Source organism: Panthera tigris, chromosome B1, assembly GCF_018350195.1.
Source record: "Panthera tigris isolate Pti1 chromosome B1, P.tigris_Pti1_mat1.1, whole genome shotgun sequence".
Lineage (NCBI taxonomy): Eukaryota > Metazoa > Chordata > Mammalia > Carnivora > Felidae > Panthera > Panthera tigris.
The window spans coordinates 111,063,300-111,079,469 of record NC_056663.1 but is presented as its reverse complement, the minus strand read 5'-3'; positions in this window follow the sequence as shown (position 1 = coordinate 111,079,469).

The window sequence follows — 16,170 nt, the reverse complement described above, 5'->3', positions numbered from 1 at the left end:
TGAAAACTAGTAAATTTCTAAAAATTTCAAGTAAGTGTTGGAGTCAGGATTTGGAACCCAGGTAGTTTGACAACAGAACCTATGATCTTGCATCTGTAGCTAAAAGTAACAACGCTGGCTTCATAGCAATTATATTATTGAGTGGACAATAGAACTACAGAATTTCATAAGAAATAATGCAATCTGTCCTACTGACAGATTAGTGTATTCCAAAGTAACCCTACATTTATTTTTTAATGTTTATTTATTTGTTTTGATTGAGAAAGAGAGTGCTAGTGTGGGACAGGGGCAGAGAGAGAGGGGGAAAGAATCCCAAGCAGGCTCCATGCTCAGTACAGAGCCCAATGTGGCGCTTGATCCTCCAAATGTGACATCATGACCTGAGCTGAAATCAAGAGTCAGATGCTTTACCGACTGAGCCACCAGGCATCCCCAAAAGTAAACCTACATTTAAAACATTGCCTTATAAAGACATGTAAAAACATGTAGGTAAAAATGTGTAGGTAAAATGGGTTTCAGATTAGTAGTAACTATGTTATTTTTCCTGAAGAAGTATAAATAATAGATAAATGTAAAGAGATCCTAATGAATTATCTTATTACAATTAAAAAATAATAAACGTGTTCATGAAAGCTGAGAAAACAAGCCTGAACACCATTGAGTACATTCTCTGTGGCACGTAAATTCCCAAGAACTGAAAGAATGAGTGGAAGGAGCAGTTATGGGAACCTGGAGACAGAGATGGGTCTGGCAAAGTCCACCTGAAAAGGTCATGCAGTCAGCGCACCATGATCCCGTGCGGAGGAAGTAAAGAGGATAAATAATCTGACTCACTCTCCTCTTGCCATCTGGTCTCTTGCTATGACTGCCTTAGTCTAATCCAACCAAAACCCAGAGGCAAGGGAAACCATTAATGCAGCCCATTCCAGGCCCACTATGTAGGTTGAGAGCAGAGTGAAGGCCCAAAGTGCACCTGAGAAGTCAGCAGAAGGAAGGTAGCCAGCAGAAGCATCATCTATGAGTGTCTTCTTTTCTTCTAGAGCCTTCTTCTTCATAGAGTTAAAAATATGTAATTATATCTGTACCATTCTAGAATATCCTCCTTCATATTAAAAGCATACTAAATCTAAAGCAAAGTCATTAAAACATGCATAATAAAAAGCTTTTGCCTTAAGAAACAATTTCATCTTTGCTTCTTTTATCCATTATTTCTTCATACCTTTATTGAGCAATTCCTGTCTGCCAGGTATGGTGCTGGGCATCAGAGATGACAAGAGAAGTAAGTAATACATGGTCTTTGGAGAAAATAGCTACTAAATTACTCTGGGGACTTGTTAAGTGGGTTCAGTAGTAGTATTGGAGGCCCATTGCCTGATTCACTGAACTCCTGAAGAAAACTTCTCTGTTTACCCTTGTTAGTTTTGAATCTTATAAACAATGAACACAATGCTTAGATAGTGGCATTTGTAGTAAATAACAAAGGCCTAGCCTGTGGTTTTCTCACTATTTTGACACTTTTCTTTATCAAGATGATTTTGCAGGAGGGTTTCATTGTCCCTGCCTTCAGTTTGTATTTCTAGAGCTCCCAACAGGGTTTCCTGATCTTTGTAAATTCTTTGACTGAATGCAGCATAGGAAATGTACAATGGTTATATAAGAGGAACATGGCTCTTTTACAATACAGAATGATTAGTCTCGGGAATTGAGCTCCTGAGACTTACTGGCTTAATGCATCTCTGTTTTTCTGGACCAGAAGTAAATGTACAAACTTACAAAAGAATGAGCTTAATCAAAAGCAACAAACAAATCCTCATCTACCTGCCTTAGGGGAGAAGGAATACAGAGAGACAGAGTCTCCTTAGGTTGCCTGAAATCATCTTAGGCATTATTAAGGATTTCTAGAAAAGAATCTCCTATTCATGCGGCTAGTGATACTTTACAATTCAGCAGTGCCCTATGTATAATAAAGCTAAATCAAGCCAAGGTCAGAAAGTTGTCGGGTAAAATGACTCAGCAGGGCATTCAGAAGAAATATGGAAACAATTTTTCTTTCCAGTGAAAATGAAATGGAAAGAACAGTTATCTTGAGATCAGACCAACCTGTATTCTAATTCAAGCTCTTCTACTTTGTTCTTTAGGCAAGTTTGTTAAGTTATGTCAGCTTCAGACCCCTTCTTTATAAAGGAGAGATGGGTTCTAATGAGACTTGAGTAAAAATTATGTTTGTAAAGAATGCATTATGTGCCTTACATGAGGGAGCTTCTCTGTATTGTTATGATTGTTTTTATTCCATGGTGCCCTAAAGAAAAAAGATGCTGCATTAGCAATAAAGGCATCTACAGTAAGATAACTGCAATGCAGCCCAGCGTGCTGAGAGGGAGAGAAGCAAATAGTACATGTAACTTTTGTACAATTCATAAGAAGTCAGATTGTGATTTATTTTCATTCCTCTCATGTATAAAATGTAAATGCTCATCAGAATAGAGCCTGAGGAATAATAAGTGACTAGTGGCCTACAGAGCTCTTAGGGATACTCTACAATCTCATTGTAGAAACTTCTCATTTACAGATGAAAAAGCTGAGGCCAAAGAGAGTCAGACCCTGCTTCCCATAACTACAGTGTCCCAGCCCTATTCCATCCTACAAACATACGTGATCATACACTCACCTCACATGGGGCCAAAGGGCTTTCTCTGGAGTAGGCTCCAGACTTTTCATATTTTTATTTCCAGTCAGTGAAAAACATTTGGGCAGGCACCACTAACACGAGTGCATTTGTTTATTTTTAAAGTATCCTCCTTGAAAATGGAGCCCTCATGTACTGCTGGTGGGAATGCAAAATGGTTTAGTCACTATGGAAAATAATTTGGCCATTCCTCAAAAAGTTCGACACAGTTACCATATGATCCCCCAGTTCTACTCCTAGATATATGCCCCCAAAGAATTAAAAACAGAGCAGTGCTGGGGAACCTGGGTGGCTCAGTCAGTTAAGTGTCCAACCCTATTTTGGCTTGGATCATGATCTCACAGTCTGTGAGTTTGAGTCCTGTGTTGGGCTCTGCGCTGATGGTTTGAAACCTGCTTGGGATTCTTTCTCTCCCCCTCCTTCCCTCTCCCTCCCCCACTTGTGTGCACACATGTTCTCTCTCTCTCTCTCTCTCTCTCTCTCTCTCTCAAAATAAATAAACTTGAAAAACAAACAAACAAAATACTTTCTCCAAAACCACAAGCTTATTTTAAGTGGATTTAATCTTTTAAACACTGTTTAAACCATTTAAACTTCATCTTGTATATTATTTATGTAATACCTATTAGGTAGCATGGTATCATCATCCACTTGGTATCACACACCAAAAAAAAAAAAAAAAAAAATCAGGAAAACTGGAATGCTTTTCAATTTTTTTAAAAAAAGTGTATAACTCATCTTTGGCAATTCATGAGATAGCCAAAGAATTTCTGTGTGGTAAAAAGATTTTCTCGGTCATTCCACACAATACTAAAGATGCTGGCATTTAAAAGTCTTGGTTTTATCGTTACAAAATCAATGACACCTTGTAACACCACAATGCTTCACCATAAGCTGAACATGAACAAATATGCAAGCATGCTATTGTCAAAACACCTACACTTCCTTAACTTCGAGAAGCATTATCTGAAGATCAGACACAGGGAGAGTGGAAGGGTCAGGTCAGAAAACATACTAAATATTATCAACTTTCATTCTTTTCCCATTTAGATGAACATCAACATAAGTGGAATTTATAATCTTGCCCTCTCCCACCTGGTGGATCATGGTTCACAATCACAGAGGATGCAAACCCACTTGAGAGAATAGTCTTCTACTGGACTAGTCGGGTGAAGAGAAATCTGTGCTTTTACCTACCACACAGTTGTAAGAGTGAACTGGCTCTACCAAACAACTGATTTTGATAAAAATAATTATATTCTAAATAAAATGTATACCCTATAGCTATGGCCCAGAAGACAAAAATACTTGACAAAAATGTTGTTTCAATTAAGTGGTTTTAGGAATCATTTTTATGTTAAACAATTTTTTTCCATTCATAATAGAAATGTTTCTTATTTTAAAGCGTACAGTGATGACAGGTATCATGAAATAGGATTTACTTTCGTAGGCAAATAGCTTACAAAATCACACAATAAAAGACAAAACAGTCCAGCTTTCTAAGCATCTAACAGAACATTTTTTTCTAAAAGTGCATTATTCTAATGTGACATTTTGTGATTTCTGAAATTTTATTCAAATATATTAAGATGTTAATAATAAAACAAAATCATGTGTAGTTATAGATATCATGTTCTATGAAAAAAATTAAGTTATTTTTTAAAAACTCAACATGAAATAGTCCTTGTCCTGTACCAGCTCATGTGTGTTTATGTTGCCCCTCAACCATCTAAGAGCTCTTGGGCAGAACAACAACTGAGGGGAGAACTTAGACCTTCGTGAAACTTCATGTCACTGAGAATGTCACAAATCATGCCCATGTTGATGTCCAACATCTGGTCAAACACTTATTATGAGGCCCTGCTCCTTATTAATTCTCTTATTGTTCTCTCCTTTAATTACTTACATATTTTGTTATGAGGAACAAGATGGAGAACAGAAATTGTGTATTCCATTCCTCAAATAAATACCAACTTCTAAAATATTCTTGCTATAGAAATTTTTCAAATATTCTATCCTTCCATTAAATTGGCTCTATGTCTACCCCCAAATAAGATCTCATCTTATCTTTAAAATCTAGTCTTTCTCTCTGTTCTTTTTTACCTGAAATATCTCCATTAGATAAAGTATTTTACCATGTATGCCTGTATATGATGATATATTCATATTCTATAGATTTCTATTATTCTGGTAGTGATACCTTCCAAAAGGAAACAATAAATCAATCTCTTCAAATTGACAGTGATCACAGGAAATCTTTTGTCACCAGAAAGATGGAGTCAGTCCTAAGTAGATACAAACATTAACTAAATTATTTCTAACTTTTACTAACTTTGCTTTCTTTTTCCCCAGGTTTCTCCTGACTGATGACTCTACAAATTAATCTCACTCCCTCTTGGTGTCACTTAAAGTGCTTTCTCCGGATAGTAACATTTTAGTCCTTCACATAAGAACTAATGGAGTAATAAATTTATAAATATCTCCTCTACAAGAAAATGAATGGTTTTAATGCACTGTAGCTCAGTTGATCTAGACACAACCATATCTGACAGTGTTAGTGACATAATAACTGTGAAATCACACAATCCCATGCCCCAAAGGCAAATGGCTCTTCATGTCCTCTGATCCTGATGTTTCCTTAGTCACATATCTTATCATGGAATGTGTGAAGACATAGAAGCAAAAAATAGCATGACCACGTGTGAGCTTAGAATTTCAAGATTTCTGCCCTCCACCTCCATACATCTGAAAAAGTCATTCCTCATTTCACTTATCTGTACTTTAGTATTCTCTATAGCACTTATCACCACCTGGCATGACTGTTATTTATTATTTATATTCATTAATATTTATTTATTCATATAAACTTCAAGAGAGTGGAGACTTTGTCTATATTGTTTGCAATTCTATCTCCAATTCCGAAAATAGTTCCTGGCATATAGACAACATTCAATTAATAATCATTGCCTGAATTTATTAATAGTTTAACACTGGAAATTAAATTATTCTCTTCTCTCTATTTAATACAACATAGAAAAGTTTTTTTTTATATTAGTGAACTTATTCTTCCAGCAGTATTTTTCTAATTAAATTATTTCCCTTTCATTTTTTTATTGAAAGTCAACTCACACAAAAGATTTTATAAATTGCTACATTTGTACTTCTTTCACATAAGTTAGTTCTCTATTATTTTTTAACCATAATATAATTTATAATGCTTTTAGAGAGGAGACTAAAATTCAAAGTAACTCAGGTTTCCTCCTTACTATGCCATACATATGGCGCTTATCAATAACACCTTTACGGAGACATATTAAGTACTGCACTTTACAGTCCAGCCCAATCTCATAAAAAATGATTTTCAGACTCATTCTGTCTTTTAGATTTCTGGAGATTTAGCTTAATAGAGATAAGTGCTAGGAAATTTTATTTTTATTCTAGATCTATCAGTCAATTGTCAATATCTCCAAAGCTTATTTCTGATACAAAAATAAATAAACAAATTAAGATTTCATTTTTCTAATACATTCTATCTTTTTCAGATGAGTTGCATAAGGTACGGGCCCATGACCCTGACTTTTCTAAACTATAGCTTCTCCTTAAACTTTAATCAAGGTAAGAGAATAAACTGGTAAACAGTTGGGCTTTGAAATTATATTATGATATTTTGAATCTTGACTCCTTTGCTTACTACAATGGCAACCTTGGGGAAGTTATTTAATTCTCCAACAGTCAGTTTCCTCCCTTATAAAATGGCAATATGGTTGTACCTATCTCATGAAAACATTGTCAAAAGTAAATGAGATAGCCCCTGTGAAGTATTTAACATAATGCTTAGCCAAAAGAATTGCTTAAAACATGTTAGATGTTCATATCAACATCATTCCAAATGTATGGAAGTTTCTTCTTGAATGCCTAATGTAATTTTTGAATGTGTATCTCAATATATTTCCACATCTATCAACTATTGAAATTCTCTGTGTATTTCTGTTTTTCCTGTATTACCATCACATGTCCATCTTGGGGCACCTGGTGGCTCAATCTGACTCTTGGTTAAGCATCTGACTCTTGGTTTTGGCTCAGATCTCACAGTTCGTGGGGTTGAGCTCCATATTGGGTTCCACGCTGGTATTGTGGAGCCTGCTTGTAATTGTAATTCTCACTCCTTCTCTCTCTGTCTCTCCCCCACTCATTCTCTCTCTCTCTCTCTCTCTCTCTCTCTCAAAATAACTAAATAAACTTTAAAAAAAAAGAAATGTCCATCTTTATCTTCTCCGAAGTACCTAGAATCGTGTCTTGAACATGGCAGGAATTTAATATTTTTAAATTGAATTAAACTAAAGCACTACACGTCTCATCATATGTCTACATTAGATTCCTTTAAAATGAAAAGTAATTTTATTTGCCTTTTGCAAATAAATCAAATTACATGAAAACTTTTTAAATATAGTTTTCATAAAACATGAATGGCAAATGAATTCAACAATTATTGATTGCTTTTATATTCATCATTTCAAAAGTAGGTGTTATCATGTGTTTATTTTGTTTTCAAATGTGTTGCGTCTGAGCTCCATGGAAGAGTGATCTAGAATCAGAGATTCTGTGCTTACCCATGGAATTGCAAATCTAATACTCAATATTTCAGAACACAAAAATTTTCCAGTAGATTGAAACAGTAGAACCAAGACCTTTTTGAATCATTACAACTTCCTATTATTCTCTCTTTTTCAAGATCTACTTTCTGCATTGATCTAATAGGTAATAACAATTTTTATTTCACAGGAACAACTGGGACCCAAAGAAAATAACAAATATGTTTAGGATTATTCAAAACGCAGGAAAAAAAAACTGGTTTTCAATCTATCTACTTCGGAGTACCTCCTAATAATTATAACTGAACTAGCAACAAAAGATGTAGCTAAATGGATTTTTAAATATGTATTTATTATAAAATTTAATTATTATAATAATTTTGATACAGATTTTTTCCCAAAATTTCCTATTCAATAGACAAAAGGGCATCCTAGCCAGTACTGAATTTTTTAAATTTTTTTTAATGTTTATTGTTTAATGTTTATTGTTTTTAATGTTTAATGTTTAATGTTTATTCACTTTTGAAAGACAGAGACAGCACAAGCAGGGGTAGAGCAGAGAGAGAGAGATGGAGCATAGAATCTGAAGCAGGCTCCAGGCTCTGAGCTATCAGCACAGAGCCTGACACGGGGCTCGAACCCAGGGGCAAGATCATGACCTGACTCAAAGTCAGAGGCTTAACCGACTGAGCCACCCAGGCACCCTATAGCCAGTACAGAAATTTTAAGTGTTATCATGGCTAATAGTAATAATGATGCTACAGTTATAGGCAGGGCTGACTGGACAGAAAATATTGATATTTTCCTAATCACAATTACAAAGTTGACACATAAGCATGATGTACATATGATTGATTGAAAATATAAACCTCTGGCTGTCACCTGGAAGTCTTGTCCTGCTAATAGCAGAGCATCTGATAAAACCCTGCCTTGTCTTTCCTTGCTTTGACTTGCTGATAATTTCATTTTTAAGAAGCTAAGGAAGCAAGAGTGGAGAAATGGTATTTTGAACTTAATTTAATAAATCCTACCACCTAGGGTGATATTTACACTATTTCATAAGCAGCACTGAATAGGTACCAACCAGTCAGGTCCCATTGGCCCCCATGCTTCAGCAGTTACTCCGTGAGCTGGACAGTGGATGCCCTGGATCCGAAGAGAGATCTGAGCATCCAGTGAACTGGTGGGACACTTGTGTGTCTCAGGGAAGTGGTATTTATCACTCAGGATTGCAACATTCTAACATTATACCCATGTTGTTATATATCCGCTGCATATCAGCTTTGTTGATAACTCTCTCTCTTATCCCTTGAAACTCTTGAATTCATCTCTACTCTGTAACCCATAAACATATCTCTGTTTCTGAGCCTCATTGCCAGCTAACTTAAACCACAAGTCTCACCCTTTCTATCCCCTCAAAAAGCATTCCAACTATTTTCCAGGCTCCAGAATCCCTATTTTCTAACTTATCTTGGCTTCTGCTGGCAGATTAAACTTCCAATTGTGATACTCTCCAGGTCAAAATCTTCAATGTTTCTCCATTAGCAACACAAACCCCCCAAAATTCTTAGTTTAAACTCTAGGACATCACATTCATCTGATTCTAACACATATCTTTGCAAACTGTTTTCTTCTTTCCAATTACCCTACAATCCAGCCCAAATGACAACTTGTTTTTCTCTAAATAGAGGACACATTTTCATACTCCTATTATTTTCTTTTGCTATTACTTTGAACTAGAATGCAGTTTCTTTCTTCTTTGTCCAACCTCTTCAAAGCTCACCTCAAACATGATGTTCATCATAGTCTTCAGTGATCTCTCTGCTGATCACAAGTTTTATAATGCTTTATATGTGCTGCTAATGAAAGCAACCATCATGTTGTGCAATTTATCAGATTTATTTTTGCATATACCTAATCTCTTTTTGTAGGCTATGAGGTTTTTTTTTAGTATGATATGCATAGTTGATTCATTTTTGTATCCTCATAGCTCTTAGCACATACCATACCCACAGTAGCCACCCAATAGATATGTGATATTTGAAGAAATAATTATAATAAAGAACAAGAAAATAAAGTGAAACTGGCAATAGTGTTTGCAAAGAGGGATTCTCATCTCAGAACTTGCCTAACTCAAAAAAATAAATACTAGCTATAGTAAATAATGTGCCCTGGTCTGTAACATGACATATTCTTACATAAACTGAAAGGCAGATAAAACTAGAAATTCTAAAACAGTAATTGATCAAGGGGGATGGAAATCCATAAAAATTATGTATGGGATAAAAGTAAACTTTACACCAGAGACAGCTGAAGAAACTGATCTGCATTCACAGGAGTTATTGTGAACAGAAGATGGAAGGGGACTATTCTGAATAAAAAGCCTTGAATATCAAAGAAGAAAACAGCTAGAACACACACAGAACTGAGTCTTCTGGAAAATATCCAGGACAACAAAATAACTGTGGAATGGGGAGTAGGGAGTTCTATGTTTGTTTGTTGTTAGGTTGCTTTTGTGTGGTTTGGTTAATCGATTGGGTATAATTTGCTGCATTTCAACTAAGAAAAGAAAAAGCATATAGGTAGGAAGAAAGGGGCCTACTGCATAGGGAAGGTAGTGAGATAGATAGATAGATAGATAGATAGATAGATAGATGATAGATATCAAGTTGCTAAGAAAATACAAAATGTTTAGATTAAAATAGAATAAAATCCCAGTGAAATCATGAAAAAAACATCAGACAAACTCACACTGAAAGACATTCTACAAAATATCTGACCAGTCAGTACTCTTCAGGTATATGAGGATCATGAAAAATAAGAATGAGAAGCTGCCCCAGATGAGAGGAGACTAAGGAGACATAAGGACTAAATGCAGTGTGGTATTCTGGAGTGGATCCTAGAACAGAAAAGAGGAAAATGGAAAACTAGTTGAAACTCAAATAAAGTGGTCTAGTGTCTGTCAGCTCTCCATTAAATTTCTATGCCTCACTGGCTATGTGGGAATTTTCCTACTATTCTTGAGCCAGGGGAAATGGAAGAAAGTTAAGACATTTGGCCTCCTCCATGCCACGATTAAGTGAAATGGAATGAACACAGAAACACAACAAACTCCTTTGGACTTTTCTGGCTAACATCTGTCTGGGTTTGCTATCTTTCAAGTGAATTTAATATCACTGGAAACGGGAGCAAACACACCTTCAGGGTTTCATAGGCACATCTATTTTCTAGGTCTGGCTCCTCCTGCCTTTAACATTATTTTGAGTTTCCATTCCCATATTCAAATACTAATGACATTACAGTTTTCATGTACCTGACCATTTATTCACTTATTTAACAAGTTTTTATTTTTTCAATTCATTTATTTACTTTGAAAGAGCGAGAGAGCATGCAGGGGAGGGGCAGAAAGAGAGAGTGAGAGAGAGAATCCCAAGCAAGCTTTGCACACAGGGCTCAAACTAATGACCTGTGAGATCGTGACCTGAGCCAAAATCGAGTTGGACCCTTAACAGACTGAACCATCCAAGTGCCCCTTATTTAATAAGTTTTTATTGAGTGTTTACTATGTGCCAATGTACCAGCACTTTTCTGAAAGCTGGGGATGCAAAAAGACCAATAAAGCTTCCTTACTTTCATGCAGTTGATATGCAATGTTTACTGAATGCCTGCTTTGTGCCAAGGTGTATAATATATACTTTATTAGATTGTGTAACTATACAATTAAAGCTAAGACTATTAATTTATGTATTGATATGAACTTGGAGGGAAGATTTTATATAAGATTCCAATAGGTTGAAACATTTGGACCATACTACTGAGATTAATTTTAAAGTCCTAAGGGCACCCGGGAGGCTCAGTCGGTTAAGCATCCTACTTCAGCTGAGGTCATGATCTCACGGTTGAGCCCCATGTTGGGCTCTGTACTGACAGCTCAGAGCCTGGTGCCTGCTTCAGATTCTGTGTCTCCCTCTCTTTCTCCCCCTACCCCGCTCATGCTCTGTCTCTCTCTCTCTCAAAAATAAGTAATTAAAAAATAAATAAATAAATAAATAAGTAAACAGCACCAGATCTTAATATATGTTTAAAAGAAAAAAATCTTAAGCCTTCTTTGACAATTCTATACTTGACTATATATGAGTCAACTAAGAAATGTACAATTTAGAGTTCATTAGATAAAGTATTTATTGCAAGAGTAATAAACTATATTATTCTATAAATGCTAAAAAACATACAAAAATGTTTAGATTACAATAGATTGACTCTGAATGCCACAGAGGAATGATTGAATAAAATAGGAATTTTCTGAAATTTGAAGACATCCTTAGAGAAACAGTGATGGGTCTTGAAGAATTGCCTTGTCAAAGAAGAACAATACATTGTTTGGACAATACCATGACACCAACCTAGAACAATCAGGCCACAGTTATATAGCCACAGATGTCAAATCAATACTAGTTAAAAGTGGATAAGAATAAAGCTTTTTAGAAAATCAAAGACCTTCCCCAAGTGATAATGAGACTGTCATGATGAAAATGCCAGAGATTTGTAATAGAATTGTTGTGGGTCAGATCATAAGACCTTTATAGTCTCTCTAAATTTCAGAATTCTATAGTACTAAGAAAATACAGATGTATCTGTATTAATGTGCCGTGAGTTTTCATCTTTTGCTGCTTCTTATATTTACCCCAAATAAGCTCCCCATTATTGATTTGTCTATCTGATTTGTTGCCTTTGGCAATAATTCGAGTGAAATCGCTTAACTATATTCCTACACCTGCTCCAAGAACCAACAGCAGATGACCTCCAACTACATTTAAGAAAACAAATGATATTAAATCTGGGTTTCAGTGAATTTTGGACCCCTGGCCTATCTCCTTTAAGTCTTGACGGGATATTTGACAATCACGATTTGTAAATCTTCTAAAGAAAGGTGAAAATCAGAGAAGCAAAAATTCCTAAAGTTCTGATGTTTCACAGATTAGTAGCCTGCCATTAGGAAAGTGTGGGGCATTGGGTGAGTGAGCTGGAGCCATAAACATTATCAGGTAAAAGTGAGGTTTCCTGGGGCTGCAGAAAGAAATGAGCTCGTTACTACTTCTGGTATTAATCATAATAAGTGTTTTATCTAAGCCTGTCATGTTTGGTTTCTCCATGTAATTTACCTCTCAGGCACACTGTTCACAATATCAGTTGCTCTTATCTTTTAACTTATAGTCTTCAAGTACCTAAATGTATTTCCCCCAAAGTTCCCACAGTTAACATGACAAAAGTCAACATCAGTGCTATTTTAGGACAACGCTACTCCTGTGTTGTAAAAGACAGTTGCTCACGCCGGGTTCCTCCTATCATCTGTTGAAAAGTACAACAGGAGCACTGATTCTTTGCCTAATTGCAGTTTTACTGTGGGATTTGCAAGAGTTTAAGCAGGGATCCCAAGCGCTTTACAATTTTTATTTATTTTTATTTTTGCCAGAGAAATAAAATAGAGATGTGCTTATCCAATATCATCCTCATTTTTTTATGAACCAACACTTGTTAACTGATACATTAAGTTCACAACAAGAGGCTTTGGAGGGATCACATTATGAAGCTCACCTCCTAAGGATCATAGAACTCTCCGAGGAGCAATCCAACCAACCAAATGATCAGACAACAAAAAATCCAAACCAACAACCGGGAGAAGTCAGACTTTTTGCTAAAAATGTTGGGGCAAAAACCTGGTAGATAGAACTTATAAACCCAGTCCACAGTTCACACTGAGGAAAGATGTCAACCTCAGAGAAAGATATGACTTGAAGATTAGACAGCTAATAATATTCCACTCTGCACGACCCTATTTCATTGTAGTCCTCTTATGATCTGCTAATAATCCTTTATAATTAAGCTTCCAGCATAATATTAAAATGTAATCCACATGAACACCAATCGCAGTGTATTTCAAAGGCTGAAGTGGTTACGGCTTCCAGCCATGCATGACAATTACTGTGCAGCTTTAATTTCATAATTTTTAAATGCTTTGCCCCAAGATTTAAAGAAAAAATTATGATTCATTTCTATCCATAAGTGCAGTGAAATAGCTCTCATTTAGACTCAAATCGTTAAAAGTATGTCCAAGGTATAGGCCTTAAGAATTTGCATTCTTCTCATTAGAACTAAAACCCCTGTTACATCCCCACAGAAGCAAGGTCATCTTGTGAGGAGTATCTGATGAGATGTTTACAGTAACTGAAGCTGGCAGCAACAGAAACTGCAAAAGGGTGTCATGGAACAACACACACGTTCTACATTATATGCATGGAGATTGGAGTAAATGGTACCGCCCATAGTCAACTCTAGCACATGTAACATTTTCTATTTCTTCTAGTTCAGTGCATTGTCTTCATTCATCTTGAAAAACTCCCCTTTTGTCCAATAGCTACTTAATAATTTGAGCCAAATAATAACTATTTGAAGTAACATATCCAAAACACATTTAGTTTAACTGAGGTAGTTTTATATTCCAGTACAGCTGGATCATAAACATAATCTACTTGGTAAATCCACTTCAGAACAGAATTATTCTTAAGATGTTGTAAATGTTGATCCTAGGGATAAAATTTTCTTCTAAAAAATGATTAAAAAATTCTTTTGAATCTGACAGATTCAACAAATCTTTTCTGATTCCGACCCTCATAAAAACAAGGAGGTTGAAATGATGTTAACAACTTTCAAATTTAAAATGTTGGTTTTGACTGTAATAAAGAACAAAATGTGAAAATTATTGCCTGAACTTTTAAAAGATTTGACTAGATTTGTAATTTACAGATAACAAAATGGTATCAGCGTAGGTTTGTTCTGAGTTGAGTGTTACTGCAGATTAGGAAAATAACATGCTGTCCGATAGGAAATAATGACTTGCAATCATTATAAATATATCTAGACTCATAAAGTGCTCTGAAAAAAAATACTGCTCCTCAAATAGCTGTTTGGTGAGATTACTATTAGACATCTGACTAAATTTATTTTTTATTCATTTTTTTCACTTTGATTCTTTTATGGAATATTATATCATAAACTTTATACATAATGTTCACAATTATTTTAATAACTTGTTAAGAATTCCATCAATGTCAAAATGATTATCTGAGCACCTACTACATTTCAAAAAAAATTCATTGAAATGACAATACCAATCCTGAAAAGGATAAGATATGGAATCGAAGCCCCATAGTACTAACACAGGACAATGCAAAGAGAAGATAATTGTGCAGCCTGCCTTATTAGAAATGGGTAAAATTAGTGAGAATGCTATGTAAAGAGACATTTGACCAAATTTAAACATTTCTCCTGAGGGGGGAATGTTTTCCTTAATTTGTTTATGTATTTTTAAACAAAAGCAAGGCCTAAGGGAATGATTTACAAGGGTCATCTAAGCCATTTTAAAATACTTTATCCTCAAGGTCAATGATACTAAAGCCCTTTCAAAAATTTCCTGGAGACATTTCATTAGAGCACTCCAATTGTTATAGAAGTTTTATATAATCCTAAGAATTGAGAAAAGTAGGCCAAGAGATTTTAAAAGTCCTCTTTTATTTAATGCCAGCTGTATAGCAGACACTGCAGCATATGGTGATGGAAGTAAAAAGACAATAAAACATAGGGTCTGACTTCACAGAGCTTTTAATCTAGGAGTGAGGTTTGGGGAGGGGAGTAGGAGAGGAATGGGAAGCACACTAGGCAGAGGTGAACTAAAATACACAAGCCACAGAACTCAGCTACAAAAGCCTTTGAGAAGACAGGCAGGAAATACAAATTCAGAAGCTACCTAAGAGACATGAGGGAGTGGTAAGAACTCTAACTAACTGTAGAGTGCATCCCCATACAGAGGCATGCAAAGTAAATTATTTTTATTTATTTTTTAAATGCGTATTTATTTGAGAGAGAGACAGAGTGTGAGCAGGGGAGGGGCAGAAAGAGAGGGAGACAGAGAATCCCAAGCAGGTTTCACACCGTCAGGGCTGAGCCTGCTGTGGGGCTCAAACCCACGAACCACGAGATCATGACCTGAGCCAAAATCAAGAGTCGGGTGCTTCACCAACTGAGACACCCAGGGCGCCCCTAAACTATTTTTAAAACCTTGTGCTAACAAATCAAAATAGTCTATCAGTCCAATTCCGTCTGCAATTTACAATCCTTGTTTTAACTATAAAACAGACTAAACTGTGGTGTGACACACGGTACAAGTAAAATTTACTGAGAGCCTAAAGAGCATAGTGAGTAAATTCAGGTAAGGAATTGGAAAAGTCTTCAGAAAGACGGTAAGATTTAACCAAGTCTTGACAAGTAAGGGAAATTCAACACATGGTACATGGTGGAGGCAGTATGATGCAGTCACTAAGAACCTGGGATTTGGTGCTATGCTGCCCGGCCTCAAAGGTTAGCTCTGCCACTCACCAGTTCTGTGATCCTGGCTGGTGACTTAACCACTATCAGACTCAAGTTTCTTCTTATGTAACATGGGCACTCACCTCAGCGGATGGTTTTAAAGATGAAATAAGACGCAAGTAAATTATTAGTTTAGCTATTACATTTACATACATAGCTATGCATATTAGCCCTTTTCATTGATCATTTCTAAAATTTAGCAAATCTTCCTGTGAAAATCGATCCCAGATTTCACCATTTCTCACCATTTTGTGGTGCAGCTGTCATGAGCATGTTGAACTCTTAGAATTGGAGGCAGAATAATCAATGAAAGGGAGCACTGTAATCAACAAAATAGTAAACGCAAAGAAGTGTTACTCCATATTTCACACCTCTTGAGAATGGCTATTTTGGAAATTGCAAGACAGATCTTATCTGGTTCGATGCTGGAATCATTAGCTGAAAATCCAGTGAATCAAAAATAAATGG